Raw genomic sequence first — 24,764 nt, 5'->3', positions numbered from 1 at the left:
GACTTGATAAGAATTGACTTGACTACACTTAGCGAATCAACTCCATACTTGACTGCAGTGTACTTGACTAGACCTGACCACAGTTGCATTTTTGTACACTCTATTTACCTTGAACTTACTTTACTTACTTACTTTTACACTCTATTTAGCTCTAGTTTTCCCTTTATTTCACTTGTTTCTCCATTCTTGACTTTACTCAGCTACACGACTTGACAAAGACCTGACTTTACCAGACTGGACTTAATACCACTCAATTTAAATACACTCAATTCAACAAGCCTAGTTACAGTATCATGTCACTAAACTAGACTTTAATAGACTTCAGTAGCCAGGCAGAATGTCAGAATTGTGACCCGTCGTATCAAATCAAGTTTTAAGTCACATATGTTAGTTTTACACTATGGCCAGTATTTTGCAGCAGGTAAAATGTATTAAATGTTCAATTTTGGCAAAAATTGGTGAATATTATTTTATTTTTTTGATCCTTCAATAAAAATGAGTTTGATATCTCACTCACTCATCCTCTATACCGCTTCATCCTGTATTCAGGATCGTAGGGAGCTGGAGCCTATCCCAGGATCTTTAGGGCACACCCCAGACAAGCGGCAATCCATTGCAGGGCACACACACATACACACACCACAGTCTAACCTGCATACTGTATCTTTGGACTGTGGGAGGAAACCCACCAAGCACGGGGAGAACATGCAAACTCCATGCACATAGAAACGGAAATCGAACCTGGACCCTGGAGCTCCAAGGCGACAGTGCTAACGACTACACCACCGTGCTGCCTGAGTTTGACATTTTTATCCTAAACATTGCTATGAACTACTGTAATAAACAGTATCCGAGGCCGATTACTCCAGTTGTGATAGAAAAACATGCATTTTCTCGCTATACTGTAAAATGTTTTTTTATTTATTTTTAGTACATCACTAAAAAATGGGCTTAGTTTTTCAAGGCAATCCTCATAAACACTCTATCACTGGACATGTCCCAGAAACCAGGCATGATACAGTAATCAACTTGGTATTAAAAATTAAAAATATGTTTAAATCATAGTGCTTAGATTGTCCGTGATGAGCAAGCCGAAGGTGAGAAGGAATAATTCCCTGAGGTGGCAATAGGAAGAAACCTTGAGAGAAACCAGACTCAACAGGCAACCCATCTTCATTTGGGTTGCCCTCTGTCTACTGGAGCTGGCACAATCTCCAGATGCCTAGGGATAGTGGAAAAAGGATGAACAGGTGGAAAAGAATTTGGCATATTAACAGTACTAGATGAGAGTGTGCATTTACTGTAGATATACTGGAGTTTGATATTATGGGATAAATTATGTGCATGCCAGGCTAAAGAGATGTGTCTTAAGTCTACTTTTAAATTGGGAGACTCTGTCTGAGCCCCGGACACTGCCAGGAAGACTATTTCAACGTATACTAAATATAAAAATACTCCACCCCTTTTGTGGACTTTGATATTCTGGGAACTAGCAGAAATCCAGAGTTTTGTGATCTTAAAGATCGCAGCGGATCGTAATATGTCGTAAGAAGTCTGGCTAGATACATGGGAGCTAAACAATTTAGAGCCTTGTAGAAATTTCCTTGATCTGGTGAGAACTCTGGTGGCTGCATTTGGGACTTACTTACAGTACTGTAGCTTGTTTATTGAGAATGCAGGACAACCACCTAGTAATACATTACATTTACATTTGGGCATTTGGCAGAGCAACTTACATTTTTATCTCATTACACATCCGAGCAGTTGAGGGTTAAGGGTCTTGCTCAAGGGCCCAACAGTGGCAACAGTGGTTGTGGGGTTTGAACCTGGGACCTTCCAAACCATAGTCCAATGCCTTAACCACTAAGCTACCCCTGGGATTACAATTCAGGACCACCATTCTGGAGGTCATGAACTAGCTTTTCTGCATCAGATACAGATAACATGTTCCTAATCTTGGCAATATTTCTAAGGAAGAAGAGGGCTGTTTTTGTAATATTGGAAATATAATTTTCAAAGGACAAGTTGCTGCCTAATAGTATGCCCAGGTCTTTTACTGTCGATCTGGTAGTAATAGTACATTCTTCTAAACAAAAGCTTGATTCTGAGCTTTTGTGTACTGGTTTTGGACCAATAAGTAATAGCTCTATCTTATCTGAATTTTGAGAAACTGATCGGTCATCCAATCTTTTATATCTTTAAAAAACTCAGGTAATCGAGACAACTTGGTTATTTCAACTGGTTTTGATGAGATCACCCAAAATGCAACTTGTTATCAGATTTAAAGTGACAGGTCACACTTATCAAACAAACATCAACCAGTATAGACAGAACTGGTAAACAAGAAACAGACAGAGGCCCAATCAATTACAAAACACTATACTGGACTATAGAATTGACTAGATTCGATTAAGCTAACTGCACTCAAATAGATCGGACACTCATAGAGGTGAGTTTTCTAACTGAGCAAGAAAGAGTATCTGAGAGTTTAAGTCTTATTAGAAGTTTGGATTCAGATTCAGATTTAGTTTAATCTGTTTGATCTTGAAGGAGATCTTGGGAGTAAAAATATTGACTGGACATAAAAAAAATAAAAGTTGTGTTGCATTCTTAGAAAAAAGTGCTCTTTTTCCTTTTTTTTAATCTGGCCTACTTTTATACACACAAGTGATGCTGTTGAATGGCAGTAACAATCTCAGTCTGCTAGGATACAAAACATTGCATTTCAATCCAAATATTTATGTTAATGTGTCTCCTGGGTCCAATGCTTTCAACTTTCTGTCTTCATTTTCCACTTTATTTTTGTAAACATGCTCTCAAACATTTTCTCAATTCCCAAATTCCTCTGTAAGCTAATGATTTAATAACTTTGCACTCAATAAATAAAACTATAAAAAATGTTTTAGCAGATTAGGTTGGTGTAAAGTATGCCATAAAGGAATAGCATGCCCTGGTTAATAGGGAAAACACACACAGAGAGAGAGAGAGAGAGAGAGAGAGAGAGAGAGAGAGAGAGAAAGAGACGATGATGTTTTGCAAAGAAATACTTTTTAAACCCAGCTGTCTAATTATTAATTCATTTTTAATAACTGTACTCAACCATGTTCAATAATTAAATCTAAGCAATGAAACTGAAACTAGCTAAATTAAAAGAAATAGAGACCCCTGAACCAGACCCTCATAGAGCTTTGTCCTCAAAACTCACATATACAGTAATTCACTTATTTACTCACAGTGTTATGCATGTGGGACTGTCTTGTATTTAAACCTATTGCTATAAAGCCACCTTAATATTAAAGGTCTCCTAAATCATATTCAGGAAAGATTCAGACAATGATAACCTGATTGGCAGATAAAAATACATCGGAAAAGTAATGGCTAAGACAAACCTTAGTGGAATTTTGTCAAGATTAGATCATTTTTTATTACATCATACCCTATAATGCAAAATGAACCCCCCCCCCCCACCCAAAGATTTTGTTTGTTTGTTAGTTTCTTTATTATTATAAGAAAAAGGTAATAAAAGTAATAAACGTATCACAAATACCTAAGCCATCATCAGTCAGGTTGAACACAGCATAATGAGATCTAGCTCATCTTTCATTTGCACTATTTACTGAATATTAAGCTGGAATTATCATTTCAAAAGTGACTATTTAAAATGCATGAATAACAAAAAAAAAAGAATATTAAACAGGAAGGCAGTTCAAACAAGAAGGCAGTAAAATGATAACGAATTGCAAAAAAATAAAATGTAGGTCTGTCTTAACTCTTGGCTTACTATTAAAAATAATATGTCAGGCTTAATCATAAAGTTATGTTATGTTAAGTAATGCAAGGAAGAAAAAAAGCATTTGGCTATGTCTATACAATTAAAACAAAACAAAATGCAACAAATAACCAAACAACACTGCCAAATGCATAAAAGTCAAAATAATAATACAAAAAAATCTCATACATAAAAGGTTGCAAATACATAATATTTTGTCAGGGGCATCGCATGAAGCTCTATGTTGTTGCGCTAGTACAGATGTGGCCATTAAGAATGCGCGTTTTCCCGCAAGATGCCGCAATTTGGCGCCCGGCGTGCCATGACTTGCCGCAAGCAACATTCGGGAATTTAAATAAATGTTTTGTGCTTCGCTGAATATCCGCCAGATTGGGCATGGAAGGACTTTATCCAAAAGCCAGACCAAATACAACGAAGAATTGTGTATAATTAGTTACCCTAAAACAATATTCTGTTCCAATGCTAAAGCAAACATGAATTTTATTTTGTTTTACAACATATCTTTCATGATGAATGTGTGTATACGTGCTTCATATTATTATTATAATGATAAAATGAGATGCCCAAAATTGTGCTTTAAAATTCCTCATAAGTTTCTTATATAGTTTTTGTAATGTCTTAACAGGGACCAACCAGTGAAAGACATGGCAATGTCTCGGTTTAAATGGTATTGAAATTAATTTAATTTCCTGATAGTAGGAAATCTGATAGTGTTATATGCGAATGAATGTGAATATGCCAACATATCTTATTTAAAACGTAGAAATGTGTCGCCATCATCAAAAGACATGAACAATATACATATATATATATATATATATATATATATATATATATATATATAATCATATTAATTAAATATTATTTTATGAACACAAAGTGCTTCGGGCTTTTTATAATAATTATCATGTTTTTTTGCTGGTTGTGTCCAGCATTAAATAATCATTTCATCTATTATTTAACCACTTTTGTATTCTTTGTTTTACTTCTTTAAAAAAGGAATCTTTAAATTTGAACAGAAAATAATAGTAGGCTGGTAGGAACGTTATTTTTTTACATAACTTAAACGGCTGAATGAAGTTAAATATACACATTAAATTTATAATTGCGTTTGTTTTACATTTAAGCACTCGTGTACATAACTTTTTCATTGTATATACTGCCATATCATATTGTAGCGTTTTTCACCGCTATGCAGGAACTTGGAGAGACGAGTGAGCTGCTTTTGCTGCCCAATGCAAATGGCTGGGAGTAATTTATTTTCTTCCGCACGTATACACAAAATCCACCACATCCAACCTCCATAAAACACACATCATCCACACACACACACCTATGGCCGAAGCCACTAACTTGAACACTTTTTCCCAACAGGGTGAACACAAAACAATCCCTCCCGCAAAGCATGATGGTAGACCATCAAACCCCGCCCACGCCACACTGCCCCCACCCGAGCTGTGACCGTCCCCGGTCATCATGGCGAACTCAGTCCAGGAGGCGTGCGGGTGGTCGGCGCTGGCGTTGCGAACGCCAGAGTCTCTTTGCAGAGGAAGGAGGGTTGCAACCGTCCTCCTGAGGCGGCCCGGCCTCCACAGAGTTCGATATCTCGCTGGCGTTGGGCTGATAGGGAGCGAGACGGTCCCGGTGGAGCACGACCACTCGTGACCGCCCCGTCAACCGCACCCGGTAGACTACGTCAGAGAGCTGGGCCAGTACCGTGCAGGGCCCCACCCAGTGAGACATAAGCTTAGGGGAAAGCCCCCTTTTCCTTCCAGGGGAATACACCCAAACCTGCTCCCCAGTAGCAAAGTCTCGTCCCCGGCTGTGGGTGTCATACACGCGGCGCTGTTTAACACCAGCGTCCGCCAAGTGTCTACGCGCTAATTCGTGGACACGGAACAGTTTGTCTCTCAGCGAACAAAAATAATCCAACCCCGGCTTCGTAGGTAAATCCACTTGTGGAGGGGGGCCGAACACCAGGTCCACGGGCGTGCGCAATTCGCGACCGAACATTAACGCCGCTGGCGTCAGCTGTGAGGACTCCTGCACTGCGGTGCGATAGGCCCACAGCACGAGGGGCAGATGTTCGTCCCAATCCTTCTGCCGGGCGCTGGTAAGCACGGCGAGCTGGGTAGTGAGTGTCCGGTTGAAACGCTCCACGAGGCCGTCACTCTGCGGATGAAGGGGCGTGGTGCGGGTCTTTTTCACCCCGAGGCGCTCACACACTGCCGCAAACACCTCCGCCTCGAAGTTACGCCCCTGATCGCTGTGCAACCGCTCCGGGGCGTCGAACCGGCTGAACACCTCATCCACCAGCACTCGAGCCGTGGTGGAAGCGCTTTGGTCAGGAACGGCAAATGCCTCCGGCCACTTGGTGAAGTAGTCCATGGCCACCAGCACATACCGGTTCCCGCGATCGGAAATGGGAAACGGCCCGAGAATGTCCACGCCCATACGCTCCATAGGTGCCCCCACCCGAAAGTCTTGCAGGGGGGCTCGCGAGCGCTGGGTAGGGCCCTTCTTTGCCGTGCAGACGTCGCATCTGTGCACAAAGAGTTCGTTATCAGTGTGGCAGCCCGGCCAGTAGAAACGAGCGCGCAGCCGCCGCAAAGTTTTTGTTACGCCGAAGTGTCCCGCGCCCGCGTGCCCATGGACCATCCCTAACACCCGTGTCCGCAAAGTCCACGGCACCAGCAGCTGAAAATACTCGCCAGCGCCGCACGGCCGCTCCCAGTGGCGATAGAGTAGGCCCCCCCGCAACGATAGTCTGTCGAACTGCGAATGGAGCGCTTTTACCTCTAGGCCCAGGTGGGCGACAGCGTTATACTCCGGTCTCCGGCCCGCTTTAACCCAACCTAATACCTGCTGCAGTGCCGGGTCCTTCTCCTGCTCAGCGATTAACTGTTCACAGTCCAGCTGCGGCACCGGCGCAACGGCTATAGGCGAGGGTTTAGGCACCGCAGTAACTCGGCTGCACGCCGGCTCGGACGGCTGGTTACCAACGGGGGCTCCGGAGGACTGCGCAGGAAGACTGTTCTGACTCACGGGGTTCGAAAAGTGCTCGACGTCGCAATCGCCCGCGCGCGCTTCTACCCTCTCGCAGTGCTGACAGCGCTCGTTGCTACACGGCCGGCGGGACAAAGCATCGGCGTTAGCATGCAGTTTCCCCGCTCGGTGCTGAACAATAAAATCGTAATCTTGCAACCGCTCGAGCCAGCGCGCTAACTGCCCTTCAGGCTCTTTAAAGCTAAGCAGCCAAACTAACGAAGCGTGATCGGTCCGCAGCAAGAAAGACTGCCCATATAAATACGGCCTAAAATGCTTAAGAGCCGCGACGACCGCTAACAGCTCGCGCCGCGTGACGCAGTAGTTCTTCTCCGGTCCAGACAACGCGCAGCTGAAGTAGGCGATAGCACGCTCTTTGCCCTCGGACACCTGAGACAGGACGGCCCCCAGCCCTACATCGCTTGCGTCCGTGTCGAGGATAAACATACGGGACGCGTCCGGATATTCTAGAACAGGCGACGTAACCAGAGCTTCCCGTAACTGGGTGAACGCTCGCGCGTGCACCCAGTCCCAGCGAAACGGCTGGTTCTTTCTCGTGAGCTCGTGTAGCGGGCTGGCGATCGTGGCAAAATTCTTTACGAACCGGCGATAGTACGAGGCTAACCCGAGAAAGGTGCGTAGCTGCGACACATTTACCGGTTCAGGCCAATTCTGTACCGCAGCAATTTTGGCTGGATCGGTGGCAATCCCTTGAGCGCTAATCACGTGTCCCAGAAAGACAGTCTCCTGCCGCAACAACTGGCACTTTTTGGGATTTAGCCGCAAATTCGCCCGCCGGATAGCTAAAAATACCTCCCGTAAGTTAGCTAGCGCAACCTCAAACTCCTTGCCGTGCACCAGTAAATCGTCCAGGTAGACGACACACCGATTGCGAGGAATATCGGCCAACACTTTCTCCATCAACCGTTCGAACGTAGCTGGAGCGTTACATAGGCCGAACGGCATGCGCCGGAATTGCCACAACCCCTGTCCGATCGAGAACGCCGTTTTAGGACGTGCTTCCGGTGCGAGTTCTACCTGCCAATACCCGCTACGCAAATCCAGCGAGCTAAACCACGCCGAGCCCGCAACGTGTTCAAGCGCATCATCTATTCGTGGTAACGGATAAGAGTCTTTGCGCGTTACCTCGTTTAACCGCCGGTAATCCACGCAAAACCGCCACGACTCGTCTTTTTTCCGCACCAGCACAACCGGCGAAGACCACGGCCCGGACGCTGGCTCTATGACGCCCGAGTCGGCCATCTCCCGCAGCGTCTGCTCGGCGATAGCCCGTTTAGCTAATGGAAGCCGTCTCGGATGTAGCCGCACAGGAGCTGCGTTACCCGTATCGATACTGTGCTGCACCAAATTGGTATGAGTGCACTCGCGCTCATCTACCGCGAAAATGTCCGCGAACTCGTTCAAAAGGGACTTCACGGCATCGGTCTGCGCCTGATTTAGGCCTACGCTGCTACGCTGCATAAGCTCGGCCATTATGCTCGTTCGGTCTGCTACCGGATGTTTACATGGGGCGCCAACCGGAAGTTCCGCCCCCCGGGTTCGCTCCACTAACCTGTCCGGCTGCGTTTTGGGCACTAGCAACCTGGCTAACCCGAAGCTACCACGCAACGTTCCGTCATCGAGATTCAGTACGGCACCCCACCTTTCCAAAATATCCAACCCCAAGATACAATCATCCTCAATGTCGGCCACAAAGAATGGATGAAAAAGAATGATTGCACCTACTTGTATTCGCACGGTGCGACAGGCCCGTATCTCCAGATAACTCCCCGACACGGTGCGAATGTTCGCGGCTGGGGCCGGCAGCAAACGATCGCGATCACCCTGTGCCAGTACTCCCCAGCGCAGCAGCGAAACGGTAGAGCCGGTGTCCACGAGCGCTCGTAGCGAAACGTTGTCCAGGCCACACTGAACGTAAACCCCCGCGCGATTTCCTACACGTCCTGACCGGAGATTGAGACCGGCAGTCGGGGAAACAAGGAAAGCTGTGGGAGGCGGCTTCCCCTCGGCGCCCCCCGAAGCTAGTTTAACGGCTGCTGGGGTACGTTGTCCTCAGGCCGGAGAAGATTGCAGCGGTAATCCGGCGGCCCCTGGCCTCGGCGTCGTCGCGAACTCTCAGGAGCGGTGTCGAGGCCTAGCCGCGACGGGTAGCCCTGTCCCCGGCCAGGTTCACCTACCGAGCGGCCCCGAGCCACGGGAGTGCGCTCAGCTCTTTCGCCGTGGCGTTCCGCCATGATGGGTTCGGCGCGTTCAGCCTCGCGCAGCGCCTCATCCAGGGAAGCCGGTGCCGCTAGCCGGATGTGCTCCCGAAGCCGCCACGGCCGGACTCCCCGCAGAAAAGCACGGCGCGCTAGCTCCTCCTGCTGGGCGGGCCCAAACTCCGGGTAGCCTATGCGCGCGAGAGCTCTCAGGTCCATGGCGAACGCCCCCAATGGCTCGGAGGCGCTCCGCACGCGGGTTGCCAGCTCCTCGCCCGCAGCCTCATTACGTTCACCTGTGCCGAAGCGAAAACGGAGCGATTGCTGCAGCTTTACCCAGTCATCCCGCTCATCAGCCCGGAGGTCTTGCAGCGCCCGCAGCGCGTCTCCCTCCAACGAGAGGGCCACCCGGACGGCTGTTTCTGCCGGGGACCAGCCCGCGAATTTGGCGGCTAGCTCTACTTGGGCGATGAATGCGTTGGGATCGCCGGCGCCGTTGTAGGCCGGCAGGCGCAGCTGCAGGTCGCTTCGCTGGCGGACGGGGCACGGAGCTGTAGCTTGCTCCGGTGCCGGCGCCGCGTCACTGGAGGAATCCTCTCCGAGGTCCAATGCCGGGACCTGGAACGCGCCGCTCCGCTCCGGTCGCCGCTCTTTGCCCGCGCTGGCCCCATCAGGGAGGGGCTTCTTCCTCCTCAGCCGCTCTGCCACTCGGCGGCCTATTTGGATCCGCCGGATTTCCTCCGGGGTGCGCTCTAACCCGCGACTCTCCATCCCACTTCTGACACCAAATGTAGCGTTTTTCACCGCTATGCAGGAACTTGGAGAGACGAGTGAGCTGCTTTTGCTGCCCAATGCAAATGGCTGGGAGTAATTTATTTTCTTCCGCACGTATACACAAAATCCACCACATCCAACCTCCATAAAACACACATCATCCACACACACACACCTATGGCCGAAGCCACTAACTTGAACACTTTTTCCCAACAGGGTGAACACAAAACAATCCCTCCCGCAAAGCATGATGGTAGACCATCAAACCCCGCCCACGCCACAATATATTTGTGTCTAATACTGTTTTATTAATATTTTACAAAATTACATGCAGTTTGTAATTTACTTGCGATTGTACTATTAAAATGTAACCTACATATCTATTCAATTCAATTCAATTTTATTTGTATAGCGCTTTTAGCAATTTTCATTGCCGCAAAGCAGCTTTACACAGTCAAAAGAATTATTTAAGTTTGTATGAAATGTGAATTTGTATGAATCAAAATCTACAGTATAAGAATATTTAACTACTTCAGCAGTGAATAAGAAATTTGGTCGATAAAGTTCTTATTTGATATAATTTTATTATTTAATTAATTATCCTATTATAAATATGATTCTTATTTTCTATATACTTGTCGAGTATAGTCCTTCAGAGCAAGCACTGTGTAAGAAGATTCTGCAGTATCTTTTCTCACCTTTTATTCACGGTAGGTGTAAATTTATCAAACTGTGTGCGCTGTTGGCAAATACTGTAGGGGGGGTTTGGATGAATTAAGAAGTCAGAGCGGACGTCTCTGCCCTAAACAGATAAAAAAAAAAAAAAAGATAAATAAAAGCAATTAAATCAGACTTAATAGTTGGATTTATTAGTTTTCTTTTTATTAACTGTATGGACAGTCGTATTATGCTTTATCTATATTGTTTCTCCCTCTCTCTCTCTCTCTCTATATATATATATATATATATATATATATATATATATATATATATATATATATATATATATAGGTCATGTCCCTAAACCTTTGAAGTTGGCAGTTATTAAGCCGCTTCTTAAAAAATCAAATTTGGACGCGAATCAAATAACAAATTATAGACCGATTTCAAACCTCCCCTTTATATCAAAAATATTAGAAAAAGTAGTATCAGCTCAAATATGCACATTCTTGCAGGAAAACAACATCCTAAAAGAATTTCAGTCAGGTTTCAGGCCCCATCATAGTACAGAAACTGCACTAGTTAAGATTGCAAACGACTTGTTTTTAGCTTCAGACCAAGGCTGCATCTCAATACTAGTCTTACTTGATCTAAGTGCTGCATTCGACACCATAGATCATAATATTCTCATAGATCGCCTACAAAATCATATAGGTATTCAGGGGCAGGCATTAAAATGGTTTAGATCATACCTGTCTGATCGATACCATTTTGTAGATCTAAATGGAGTACCGTCTGATGTAATGCCAGTAAAATATGGGGTCCCACAAGGGTCAGTTTTAGGACCTCTCTGGTTCTCAATTTACATGCTTCCCCTGGGAAACATCATTAGAAGGCATGGGATTAGTTTCCATTGTTATGCTGATGATACCCAATTATACATCTCAACAAAACCAGATGAAATACCCAAGTTGTCTAGATTAACAGAGTGTGTCCAGGACATAAAAGATTGGATGACCAATAACTTTCTTTTACTAAATTCAGATAAGACAGAGATATTGCTCATCGGCCCAAAAACCAGCACACAACAGCTTTCACAACTCAGCCTGCGTTTAGAAGGATCTACTGTTACTACCAGCTCAACAGTAAAAGTCCTGGGCGTAATATTAGACAGTAACTTGTCTTTGAAAATCATATTTCCAATATCACAAAAACAGCCTTTTTCCATCTTAGAAATATTGCCAAACTTAGGAGTATCCTATCCGTATCTGATGCAGAAAAGCTACTTCATGCATTCATGACCTCCAGACTGGACTATTGTAATGCATTACTAGGTGGTTGTCCTGCATCCTCAATAAACAAGCTACAGTTAGTCCAAAATGCAGCCGCCAGGGTTCTCACTAGATCCAGAAAATATGATCATATAACACCTATATTATCATCCCTGCACTGGCTACCTGTTCAATTTAGAATTAATTACAAAATAGTATTACTTACATACAAGGCTTTAAATGGTTTAGCTCCCACATACCTAACCAGTCTTTTGATACGCTATAATCCACCACGTCCCTTAAGATCACAAAACTCCGGACTTCTGGTAATTCCCAGAATTTTAAAATCTACAAAAGGGGGCAGGGCATTTTTATATTTGGCTCCAAAGCTTTGGAATAGCCTTCCAGACACTGTTCGGGGAGCAGACACGGTTTCCCAATTCAAAAGTAGACTCAAGACGCATCTCTTTAATCTGGCATACGCGTAACTCATCCCATAACCTCATACTCCAGTACACCTATCCTGAATGGCAACTACGCTAATTCTCTCCATCTTTTCTGTATTTTTCTACCCATCCTGAGACATCTGGAGATTGTGCCAGCTTCAGTAGACAAAGGCCAACCCTGCGAGGTTTCTAAGGCATCTTGAGAAGGACCTGCTCCAGCTAGATTCTGCTTTATGATGGCTGGAGCTACCATCCTGCTCCTGTGCTTCCAGTGATCCAGACCCCATCTGCCCTCTGCACCTACTGCTGAACTGAATCTACACAACTTCTGTTATATTGAACTTTCACCTGCACAACACACTTGATGTTATTTCTATCCGTTATCACCCAGATGAGGATGGGTTCCCTGTTGAGTCTGGTTCCTCTCAAGGTTTCTTCCTATTACCATCTCAGGGAGTTTTTCCTTGCCACTGTCGCCGTCACCCTTGGCTTGCTCATCAGAGACATTTCATTCATCATTCATTCATTTCATTATTATCTAGACATATTTTTCTCACACATACACACTTCCAAATATTTTCTTTTCTTTTCTAGAAAAAAAAAAAAATTCTTAAATTTTTTTTGTGAAGCTGCTTTGAGACAATGACCATTGTTAAAAGCGCTATATAAATAAAATTGAATTGAATTGAATTGAATATATATATATATATATATATATATATATATATATATATATATATATATATATATATATGTTGTTAATAAATCGCACACGTTTATCATCCTTTTGATCAAAACGCTGCCTTTTGTTAAGTGAAAGTGCGAGTCGCGGGTTTATACACGCCAATGAATGAATTTTAAATACATTTTAAAGCATCCTTTTGTAGGCCGAAATATTAATTTTTATATGTGTATAAAAAAGTGTATTACAGGTGTATTACAAAGTGAAGACCTGTTGTTCAGTTGTTTCCCCCATGGTGTATCTGCACGGAGAGATTGTGTGTGTGTGTGCACGGAGAGTTTGTGTGTGTATTTGTGACGTTATCTTCACCTTTAAACGTGCTTCCAACCAACCAACCAACCAACCCTGGCCTCCAAACTCAGAAGGCTACGTGTCATAGCCAATAACTGCTCCTTTGATCTGCTGGTTACAGCGGAGCGCCGACTGTTGATCAGGGTTAGGTAGCCTGTACAAGCCAATCCCTTCCCCCAAAATAATGTGAATGTCTGCAACAATCACTAACCATTAAAATGTCAAGCATTTAATTAAATACGAATATATACATTAGATTTTCTTTATACATAATATTTTCATTATATAAACTCATGCTAGGGTACTTTTACTACGCTAAAGTACCATTTAAAGCTATTTATTCACTTTTCTTTTATTTGCTTACTTACTTACCTACTTACTAACTAGCAAATGCTTCAGTAAAGGGCTCTAAAACAACGACAGTATGAATGACAATGGAATATTACAGAACCTGCGAGTTGACGCCCATGTAGCAATCACTTACCATTAAAATGTTGGATTTGAATTAAAATGCCAATATATATATAATGTTTTATTAAATTCCTAAGTCATCGTGTTCACCCATGGGTTTACTGCATAAACACCGGAACAAAAGGTCTGGGGAGGAAACGGAGAAATTTCTTTTTTTCGTTTATTTGCATTGAGTATAATCATGCAGCACTTTTAGTATTCATAGCAAAAGCAACCCAACAGTGTGATTAAAGTACCCAAAATAACACAGAATTTTGACCCAGCATAAACATCCCAATGATGTGTTTACAGAAACCCAGCATTTTTTTTGTGTTCTACTACTAATGAATGGACAAAGTGCAGACAAAGCCCGGGGATTCTGCGTGCTGTCGCGTTGTATTCAGTGAGTAGCATATATTTTTGTGTTTGTTTCATTTCATGTCTGTAGTTCTGTCAATAAATCTGCTCATATCTGCAAACGCTTTTATCAGCCTTTTGAAAAAAGTCGCACGCGCAACTCACTTTCACTTTGCAGAAGGCAATCTTTATTGTCTAGTGTATATTTAAAGCGTATAGACACAATAAAACAATATTGTTTTAGGCTAACATATCATACATTTTTGCATTATTTGTTGTACTTCGTCTTTTTTCACATACGCGCGGGTGCGTTACATTAATAATATGTATAATAACAATAATATTAAATTCGGAGCACTACTACTACTAATACTACTGATAATAATAATAATAATACTGAATGTCACTTGCTGTCAATGGGCGCCTAAGAGCCATAATATTTTCAGCTTAGTACTTCAGACTGAAACACGACTGCCCCCTATAGGTAATGAAGGGCATTTTCACAGCTTGCCGCGCACCTGCGGCAAGTCGCGGGATCCCTTTTCTCGAAATGTGCGTTCTTAATGGCCAGATCTGTAGATCGCTGGTTAAACGTTACGTCATTAGTGCTGTCTGGGACTCAAAAGAAAGGCACATGAGAGCGTTGCTTTTGCCTTTTTTCTAAAATATCAATAATATTAGTCAAAGTGAGAAAGTTACTGTCACCTGCTGTATCTGAGAGTGTAAATATGCAAGCGTACTCTATTGTACTGTACTGAGTACAAAGAACAAAAATAATGTGAACACTGGGCAGCGGGCGAGTGGGGAGGGGGAGTAATTGTTCCTGGGCATGTTAAAAATAAATTATGCCTAGTGTGAAAATGCTGTTAGTTAGTCTTGCATCTGACCAGTTCCTGTATTGTCCTGCTTAGTTTCCAAGTTTGTTTATGTCAATAAATTCTACATCTGCCCTGCCACTGGCCCATCATCTCTAATATACTGTAGTTGATGACCCTTTTAAGAAATCATGAAAAGTTTTCCAAGCTTAGTTATTTCCGTCATTTCTTTTAAAATAGCCTTCTAACCTGTAAATCAGCACTTTTTGCCTGTAGCCATGGGAGAATATTATTTAGTAAACTAAATGTGTATTGCAGAGGAAAGTCTCCTGTAATCTTGTACCATCAGGTGAAAGGAATATTGCAACATGTTATCCTGAAGGTCACCTACAGTATCATCCATCACAGGGCAAATAACGTCTGTCTATGGGCCACAGACATTGGACACCCCTGTTTAAGCAAGAGCACCTAGGACTTTATATCACGAATCTCATTATTGCACACAGCAGTAAAAGGAGAATGATCAGTTATCAGTCAGAGGAATCTCACAACAGATTTGAGACTACGTCTGGATCAAGACAGCCGCTGTGCCAAAAATCACTATCTACTATATGGACTTCTCTAAAGCAGGGTTGCCAGATCATATCTTTATCAGTGATAAATAGAAATAAATGTTAGACATCATTTAGTATAGATGTAAACAAGCCATGGTTAACAGTGGTTGGAAAAGTTTTCAGCTAGGATAGGACTGTGAACAAACAACCTTGACTTGAACAACTAATCTCCCCAAGTGTTGTTTTTTTTTTTGTCCCATACCGGTTATGTTCCACCTAAAAAATCAGCTCGTTAGATATCATCAGTTTAATTCCCGGTGGATGCTAGAGAGAGGTTATTCTCAGTCTGGTGGAATAGGAGTCACTTAGCATTTTTACATCAATCACGTCAAATGTCAATTTATTCTTATCATTTATTTATTATTATACAATTACTGTGCAAAATGCAAAATATAACATGCAAAAACTAAGCACGACTAATACAAACATACACCAATCAGCAAACACAAATCACCAGACATACATCATCATATCATGACCATTGATAGGTGAACTGAACAACACTGATCACCAAATATACATGACAGCTTGCCCATGCTCATCAAGACCAAAGGTCTGTCCATCTGGTCTGATCCCACAGAAATGCCAAGTCAGCACTAATTACTGAAATACACCAAGTACACTAAACACACCACAATCCATCGTGCAAAGGGTCAGTAGGCGACAATCTCAATGCAGCCAACCCTGCCTCCAACCTCCCCAGATCTAAATCCATTAAAGCACCCATGTGATGCACTGGACAAAAAATCTGATCCACTGAGGTCCCACCCAACACCCCATAGCAACCAAGGGATCTGCTCCTAATTTTCCTGGTGCCACAGTACACCCCAGAGATCTTGTAGATCCATGCCCAAAGGGGTCAGAGCTGCCCCTGTGGTACGAGGGGAACCCGAAACCCAGGTGGGTTTAATGTTCATGGTTTTAGTGTTATTGCTGATTCCTGTACATTGTTAAATAAAGCTGTGATTTTTTTTTTTTTGTACTCCAAAAAAAAAAAAAAATTTCTTATCATGCCCACTTCTGTAGAATGTGTGACCAATCCTCCCTACTTCTGAAGAAAATATGACTAGTTCTGCCCAATCCTACAGAAAGTCTGACAAACCCTACCCACTGCTGCAGGAAACTTTGATCAATCACACCCACTTCCACAAAAATATCTGACCAGTGCTGCCGGCCTCCAGAGAAAGTCTTGTAATAAATTTGATGCTCCTGAGGAAAGTTTAACAAATCCTGCCCACTCCTACAGCAAGACTAACCATCCCTGCCCATTTCCACAGGAAAAAATATATCATTTTGATCTTGACTGGCCTCTCAAAAGGGTTTGACAAATCCCTCTTGCAACACCATTTAATGAACTTATTATCCCGAAACCCAGATATACTATATAAGTAATTAAAAACACATCAGCCAGTTTGCCCATAAGTAGGAAAGAACAGATACAAAGGATGAAAGCATGCTGTAATCACAATGCTTGGCACCACACAAGCACCCACTGCGCTCCATGGTAATGAACATGGCCCTTTTGGAACCCTGCAGAGAAAAGATACTGTAAAAGCTTGAGTTAAAGTAAAATCAACAAGCCGTGCATTGTGTGCAGTGGGTAAACTGCCTGTTCCACAAATGAACAGAACATACATGTTGTTGCATCAAGTCTGAAACACTAATTTACACCAGGTTTAAGGATGTGGAGAAAATTCTGCAAAGCCAGCATCTACTGATCGTGGAATTAAACACTGTATATTACCTTAAATAAATACTGTAGCTTCAGCTTTTGTTACTCTCATATTTTGAATGCATTCATTCTTAAATGCATTCATATACGGGACAATGTGCTATTTTTGTACAAAACTTGTAAGATTTTTAGGATGACATTACTGTACCTAGATGCAAAAAAAAAAAAATGAACGAAAGAGGGAAAAAAGAAAACTCAAGGACTGCAGATCTGCTGATCTTCACACTACAAGGGGGTTTTTATTGCTGAAACACTCTAGTTCCCCCATGGACTCTCTTTTCTTTCTCCATTTGTGCTGACGTGTCACTCTGTATTGATTAGATCTACAATGTCTGTTGTTTATCACTGCTTTATCACCCCCAACCTACCCAGAGGGAGGTCCCTGCCTAAATTGCACCATCCAAAGCTTCTCCTTTTTCTCCACTCATTGAATATTTGCAGATTTTGTCTTGTTGAAGGTTGGTTGTTCTTACACGCCTTTAAATCCGACTGATACAGTGCATGTAGTATCTGTCGGATTTAAAGTATAGCTTGTATTCACTAAGTAAAAAAAAACAAAAAACGTCTAAATATGTGTCAAAACAATCAGAGCTTAATTTAGATTTTTTTTATTTTGTTTGCATGACAAGTTTAATAGACCAAATTATATTATAATAAAAAAGGTTATCAGCCTCCGAGTGGCGCAGTGGTAAAGTGCTCGCCCTATCATCCGGAGATCGCTGGTTCGAAGGAAACACGTGATAGTCTTCAGCCCTCCCGGCTGAATGGTAGTAGTAGCCTTAATGTTGGAGCCCCCTAGTGACGGGGAGGAATTGGCCACAACTAAATTAGGGAGAAAATCGGGGGGAAAAAAATCCCCCCCCCCCCCAAAAAAAAAAAAGGTTATCAAAAGTGGGCAGCACGGTGGCTTAGTGGTTAGCACTGCTCCCTTGCACCTCCAGGGTGCTTCTTGATTCCTGCCTTGAATCTGCATGCATGAAGTTTACATGTTCATGTGCTTAATTGGTTTCTTCCAGATATTTCGATTTTCTCCCACCGTCCAAAGACATGCAGATTAGGCTAATTGACATTCGTAAATTGCCTGTAAAGTGTGTATGTGTGTAGCCGGCAATGGATTTTTCACCCCATCCAGTGATTACCCTGGCTTGTGCCCTTAATTTCCTGAGATAGGCTTTAGGCCCCCTGCAGCCAAATACAGAATCAACTTTCTCTGTCTGGCAATCTACTGGATGATTCTGGGTGTGGCTGTTGGCTGGGGAATTGTACTTGTCTGACTGCATTATGCCAAGTGTAAAGATGGTGGAGGGGGAATTACAGCATGTGGTCTTGTTATTTACCAGGAGTTGGGCTTGGCCCCATAGTTCCAGTGAAAGAAACTCTTAATGCTTCAGCATACCAAGCCATTTCGGACAATTTCATTCTCCCAACTTTGTGGGAAGAATTTGGGGACGGCCCCTTCCTGTTTCAACATGACTGCAGACCAGTGCACGAGCCCCGAGCTTAACCAGATAGAACACCTTTGGGATAAATTTAAGCAAAGACTGCGAGACAGCAACATGAGTGTTTGACCTCACAAAAGCACTTCTGAAAGAATGGTCACCTTTCGCAGAAACACAAAACAAACTCCTAAACCTTGTCAAGCCTTCCCAGAAGAGTTGAAGCTGTTATAGTAGGCCCAAAGGCCACTGACATGTAGAGCATGCTAATTGGTGATCAGGGGTTACCACGCCTCATGCACGAAGTTTTTGGGATCGACTCCATGCTTCCTGTGACCGCCTGTAAAGGATAAATGGTTTAGAAAATGAATAAATGAAATGATACAGCACTCATTCTGTGATTTCTTTTTCTTTAAACTTTTAGTGATTTTCCGCAGAATGTTTCACTGTTTCTTGTAGCACATTTATGCTCTATCCCCAAATTCTATTAATCGGTGACATAACAAAAAGCTATATGGAGCCTGGTTTTACATTATTGCCATTATACGTGCTGCATAACTATAAAAAAAATCACAAACCTTTATGAACTTAATAATAATAATAAAAAAAAAACACAGCACAGAAAAAAGGGAGCAAAACTTCCTGTATGAGAGCCATTACGGTGTGTGATCGTACTCTCAGGTTACCGAAACACGGAGCGGCTCAAACGTATCACTGCTCTTTTTATTACCCTGCCTCACATTCTCCTTAATGAAATCTCCTCCTCTGATTCCTGCACCTCACATTCCACACATCTGTGACCTATAAGTCCTGTGTTGCCATGGAAACCAAAACAGAGCAAAAATAATGGCTTGTGACAAGTTTACAGGTAAATGGTGTACACACAGGGATGGTGTTTTACTCGAAAGTGGTAATAGGTGACACATATATGTGATCAGTAATTAGTTAATTGTTAGGTTTGTAATTTTGTGTTCTAAAAAAAACACCCTTATTCAGAACAACCTTAATTACTAAGAAAGAGAGAGAGAGAGAGAGAGAGAGAGAGAGAGAGGGGTAAACAGAGCCTTGGTAAAGATAAGTGAAAATAGAATCACGTGTAAAAGTCCCTTTTGTTCCCTCATCTTCATGTCTGTTTTAATAATAATAGAAATAATAATAATTATAATAATAATAATAATTATAATAATGATGATGATGATGATGATATCATCATCATCATCATCATTATCATTATTATTATTATTATTATTATTATTTAAAAAATAATAATAATAATACCTATATTTACTGCTGTTTCTTATTCTCTTCATTAAAACTGTACAGAAAGCAGTGACTCATCCATAACCAGCAATTTTCTTCAGAGTCAGTGAACAGCATAACCAGAACAGACACTACACTTTAGATACTAATGAGTGCCTTTGACACTGTCTGCTGGCTAACCGTGTGTGATCTCTCACTGTGTCACATTAGTTCAGTCTATAAATCTTGTAACTTTGTCAGAAGTTTCTAATTTATAAGCAAGGTTGGTCACATGACCTGTTAGCGTTAATCCCACTCCCTGGACTGTTATACGCATTAGCTCTGTGAATCATAAAGATTAGAGCAGGGGGTGTTGCTTGCTTTCTTTCCTTCTTTTTTTTTTTTCTTTGTTTAGTAGTTTATTACAAAGCTTCACAGTTTTGTATCAGCCTTCTAATTAGTCTTCGGTCTTTTAAATCTATTATGTGAATAGATTAGTTCTTAGCTAAAGGAGCAAATCCGATGGGATGTATGATGGGCATACGGTAGAGTTTAATGATGAACTGGTATGTGTGGATGCTGTCTTCCCCACTCTCATGAGTTCCCTCATGTTTATTGATAGTGAAGTGACTAGTTGCCTTACTTGCCAGTGTGCCCTCATGTCTGGCTCTCTCTTTTCAAGTTATTTTGTCAAAGCTAGTCTTGCTGGAGTCCCTGTCTGCACTCTGCACAAAATATACACTGACCCTATCCATTATGTGACAGTGATCATACATAGTTACATCTCTCTCTCTCTCTCTCTCTTAAAAAAAATAATAAATTTGAAAGTATTTATGCTGGTTTCTCTCAACTGTTCCTCCTCTTCAAAGTTTTATTTTCTGTTATTGCCTCTGGCTTACTCATAGAGATACATATATAAATGCCAATCTTGGATGCACAATAGCACAGTAGCTAGTAGCCTGGGTCATACCTCCACTTAAGGGGTTCGAGTCCCATCTTTGGGTCTGTGGTTTAGATTGTGCATGTTCTCCCTGTGCTTGGTGGCTTTTCTGTGGGTACTCTGGGTTTTTCCAACAGTCTAAAGACATAAAGATTAGACGAACGCAGATAGATTAAAGATTAGGGTAGCTCAGTGGTTAAGGCTTTGGACTATGGTTTGGAAGATCCCAGGTTCAAACCCCACAACCACCAAGTTGCCATGGTTGGGCCCTTGAGCAAGGCCCTTAACCCTCAACTGCTCAGATGTGTAATGAGATAAAAATGTAAGTCGCTCTGGATAAGAGCGTCTGCCAAATGCCTAAATGTAACGCGAGTTTTTGCCCTGTGATGAACTGGCACCCCAGTCATGGTGTATCCCACCTTGTGCCCTAAGTCCCCTGATAGGCTGCAAAGTATATAGTATAGAGAGTGAAAGAGAGAGAAATAGATTTCCAACATTTATATATTTATATATTAAACTGTGTTAAGCATAAGGCAAAAAAAACTGAACTAATTTTAAATTAAACATCCATCCAAGCTGACATTACTAATCCCGAACTATTGATCCCTAATGCACCTTATTTTATTATAGTTTATGATGTTTGCCTTAGTGTAACATGGGGAGGGGTGAGGGGGGCAGAAATATGTGTTCCTGCTACCGACATCCAGAGTTTCTGGTTCAATCCTGAAGGTGGATTTTTACATGTGTGGGTTACCTCTCTAGCTTTCTTACCCTTTCAACATAGATGCCACATTCTAACTTTACATTGCCATTTATTATAACAGCAGCAGTTTCACATTATCCAGGCAGCATTATTCATGGTAGCAGGGGTGAGACTTATGTGAGGAGTGAGGCATAAACTGGTTTAGGAAAGTGCAAATCTTTAAAGCATCCATGTGGATCCAGCCACTGTTGCAAAGGTTTTTATGCAAAAGTAGAGGAGAAAATTGGGCAGTCAGATCTGGACTTTGGATTAGAAAAAAGAAGTATATTAGGATCAGATCTCAGCATCACCTTGCTGTAAATTATTGTGAGTATGATACAATGTAATTGTATGTCTCCTTTGGTTTCTTGACATGTTCTCACACTGTTTTGATGGAGTTTTACATTGTTTATTACCTAGCATTGTGTAGCATATTACTGTAGTTAGTTTGGAATAGTACTCCCTATATCATCATAGAAATAAAGCACCATTAGTTAGTCAGTGGTACAGTAAGTCACCATTAGTAAGTCATCTAAGGCCACTGAGGGCCAGAACATGAAGGTTACTAAACAATCAACATGAAAAAGCCTTCGCACAAGGTAGTGAAATTTCTCTTCATGCATGAGACGCTTTAAATTATTAAATTCCAGTTGTTTGTTTCATTTGTCAGGGAAAGAGCTATATTAAAGGGTCTGGTGTACATGTTCTTATGCAGCGGAAAGAAATGAAGCATGTTTCCCCAAGACACCGAGCTCAACAGCAAACATCTGTGGTGTAAATCAAAGCGTCTCTGCAGACCCACCAAGTTCCAAACATACACATTAACTAGAAAGCCTCAACTTCGAAATGACTTTTAAAGGGTAAATGAAATGTTTATTTGCTAGCTGAGCAAACGCCTACATGGTGAACCACTGGAACATATCAATAAATAAAATCATTTCTTGGTGGGTTTAATTACCTAATACATGGGGAAACATCATGCACTGTGAGTCAGAATATCTTTAGAAACTGAATGAGACATGATCTAAGGAGCAGCTAAGGAGTGTAAATGCATAAATGAAGGAATGAATGAATGAAGAAGCACACAGTTATTGGCAGATTCAATGACACCTTTAATTTTATGGTTAATAAACTTAAGCCATAAAAAGGCATTGTATTATAATAAAATATAGATGGCACAGTGGTGTGTTGCCTTGCACCTCCAGGGTCCAGGTTCAATTCCCGTCTCTGTGTGCATGGAGTTGGCATGTTCTCCCTGTGCTTGGTGGGTTTCCTCCGGTTAATCCGGTTTCCTCCCACAGTCCAAAGACATGGAAATTAGGTTAATTGGCGTTCCAAATTGCCCATACTGTGTGAATGTCTATCTTGGGATAGGCTCCAGGCCCCCCCGCGACCCTGAATTCAGGCTAAAGTGGTATAAGGGATGAGTGAGTAAGTGATAATAAGGCCTGACCTGAGGCAGGAATCAAACCCTTTGACCCTGGAAGGTCGAGGCCACAGTGCTAAACATTATGACACTGAGCTGTCTCAAAATTTTTCTATTACATATATTTATTAATCATGTGTTATATAGCACACATCAATGATACCTTATATAATTCTAACATTATTATATCTATAATAAAAATATATAATTTAGTGAAATTTGTTAAATGGCAAATATCATAAGAGCATCTTCTTACAGAAAACTATGTATGAGTGTATTAAAGTTAAGTAAGTTATGTATAAGGGGCAACCTTCAGTATGGGTGACGTCATGAATGGCTTGTCACACCGTCTCACCTTCAGCACCAAGCGTTCAACACTGCTGTAGTTTAAATCAATATAAATCAATAGTTGAAGTATCAGGTGTCACATACAGTATGCTCTCAGTGTGACCTGTCAGGGACTCTCCAATATGAAGTGATAGACAGACTGGGTTCATATTACTGTACTTCATCTATTAACTTTGTGATTCCCCCTAGCCTTGTTTCACCTGACATCCTGCAAGGGCACTCCACACAGCAAGAATAAGCTGCACTTTTTATGTTATATCCACAGAGTAAAATTAGTTATAATAAAAGAAAGGTTTCTCCTCATACTCTACGGAGTAGTAAGGTAAACTTAACAGACCATTCCTCAATTTTACAGTGCAGCAAAACTTCAATTGGTCTGCTGACCTTTCCATTTTGGTATTTAGAAATTCTCCAAAGCTTTGGTGCTGCCCGGTGTCTAGTCCAAAGTCACTTATCACCAAAACATCCCTAGTTTAAAAGTAGGTCAGTGCAAATATATGGTGGACAGTAGACTCATTGTGTCCAGAACTCTTACTGAATAGCTACTGTACAAGTATTATGCAGACAAAACAAACTGCCTGGTTATCATTATGATTATCACTTCCATCTCTAATGCATTTCTGTCAATCAAAGTGTGACTAATGCCTTTGATCCAGTCTACTTAACTGATTATGGTTAACCTAAGAAAACATAGTATTTGATACCACAATGTTGTCAAATGCTTGATTCTGATTGGTTAAAAATATTACACATTTAATTGACTAGTTTAACACAATCAATCTTCACCATCAGAGCTTTATAGCAGTCAGATATCAAGCTGTGAAGTTTACTTTTTCTTTGTAACATACCAAGATGTGATTATCCTTAACAAAATAAAAAAATCCATATATGATAAGATGTAATAACAACAAGCAACAAAGAAGTATTATATTATATTAATACATATAATAAATAACTAAGATAAATTGATCTACAAAAACAATCATTAATTTCCCATTAATGCACAGTGGAGGTGTAATGGGACCTTCGGGAGAATTATTGATTGCATAGTCTGACAGCAGCAGTAAGAAAGGACCTGCAGTATCTTTTCCTCACACATCTATACTGCTTTATCCTGGATACAGGTCGAGGGGGCTGAAGCCTATCCCAGGAGTCTTAGAACATGTAGTACACCCTGGATGGGGTGTCAAGCTACCACAGGGCACACACTACTGTACACACACTCACATTTACACACTAGGAGCTATTTGGGAATGCCAGTTAGCCTAATCTGCATGTCTTTGGACTGTGGGAGGGAACTGGAGTACCCTGAGGAAACCCACCAAGCACAGGGAGAACATGCATACTGTACTCCGTGCATAATCCTAAATGAAACTAACACCACCCTGAATAGGCAGTTTTACTCACTCACTCATCATCTATACCGC

Source organism: Clarias gariepinus, chromosome 2 (genome assembly GCF_024256425.1).
Source record: "Clarias gariepinus isolate MV-2021 ecotype Netherlands chromosome 2, CGAR_prim_01v2, whole genome shotgun sequence".
Classification (NCBI taxonomy): Eukaryota; Metazoa; Chordata; class Actinopteri; order Siluriformes; family Clariidae; genus Clarias; species Clarias gariepinus.
Note: the sequence above shows the minus strand (reverse complement) of the source record.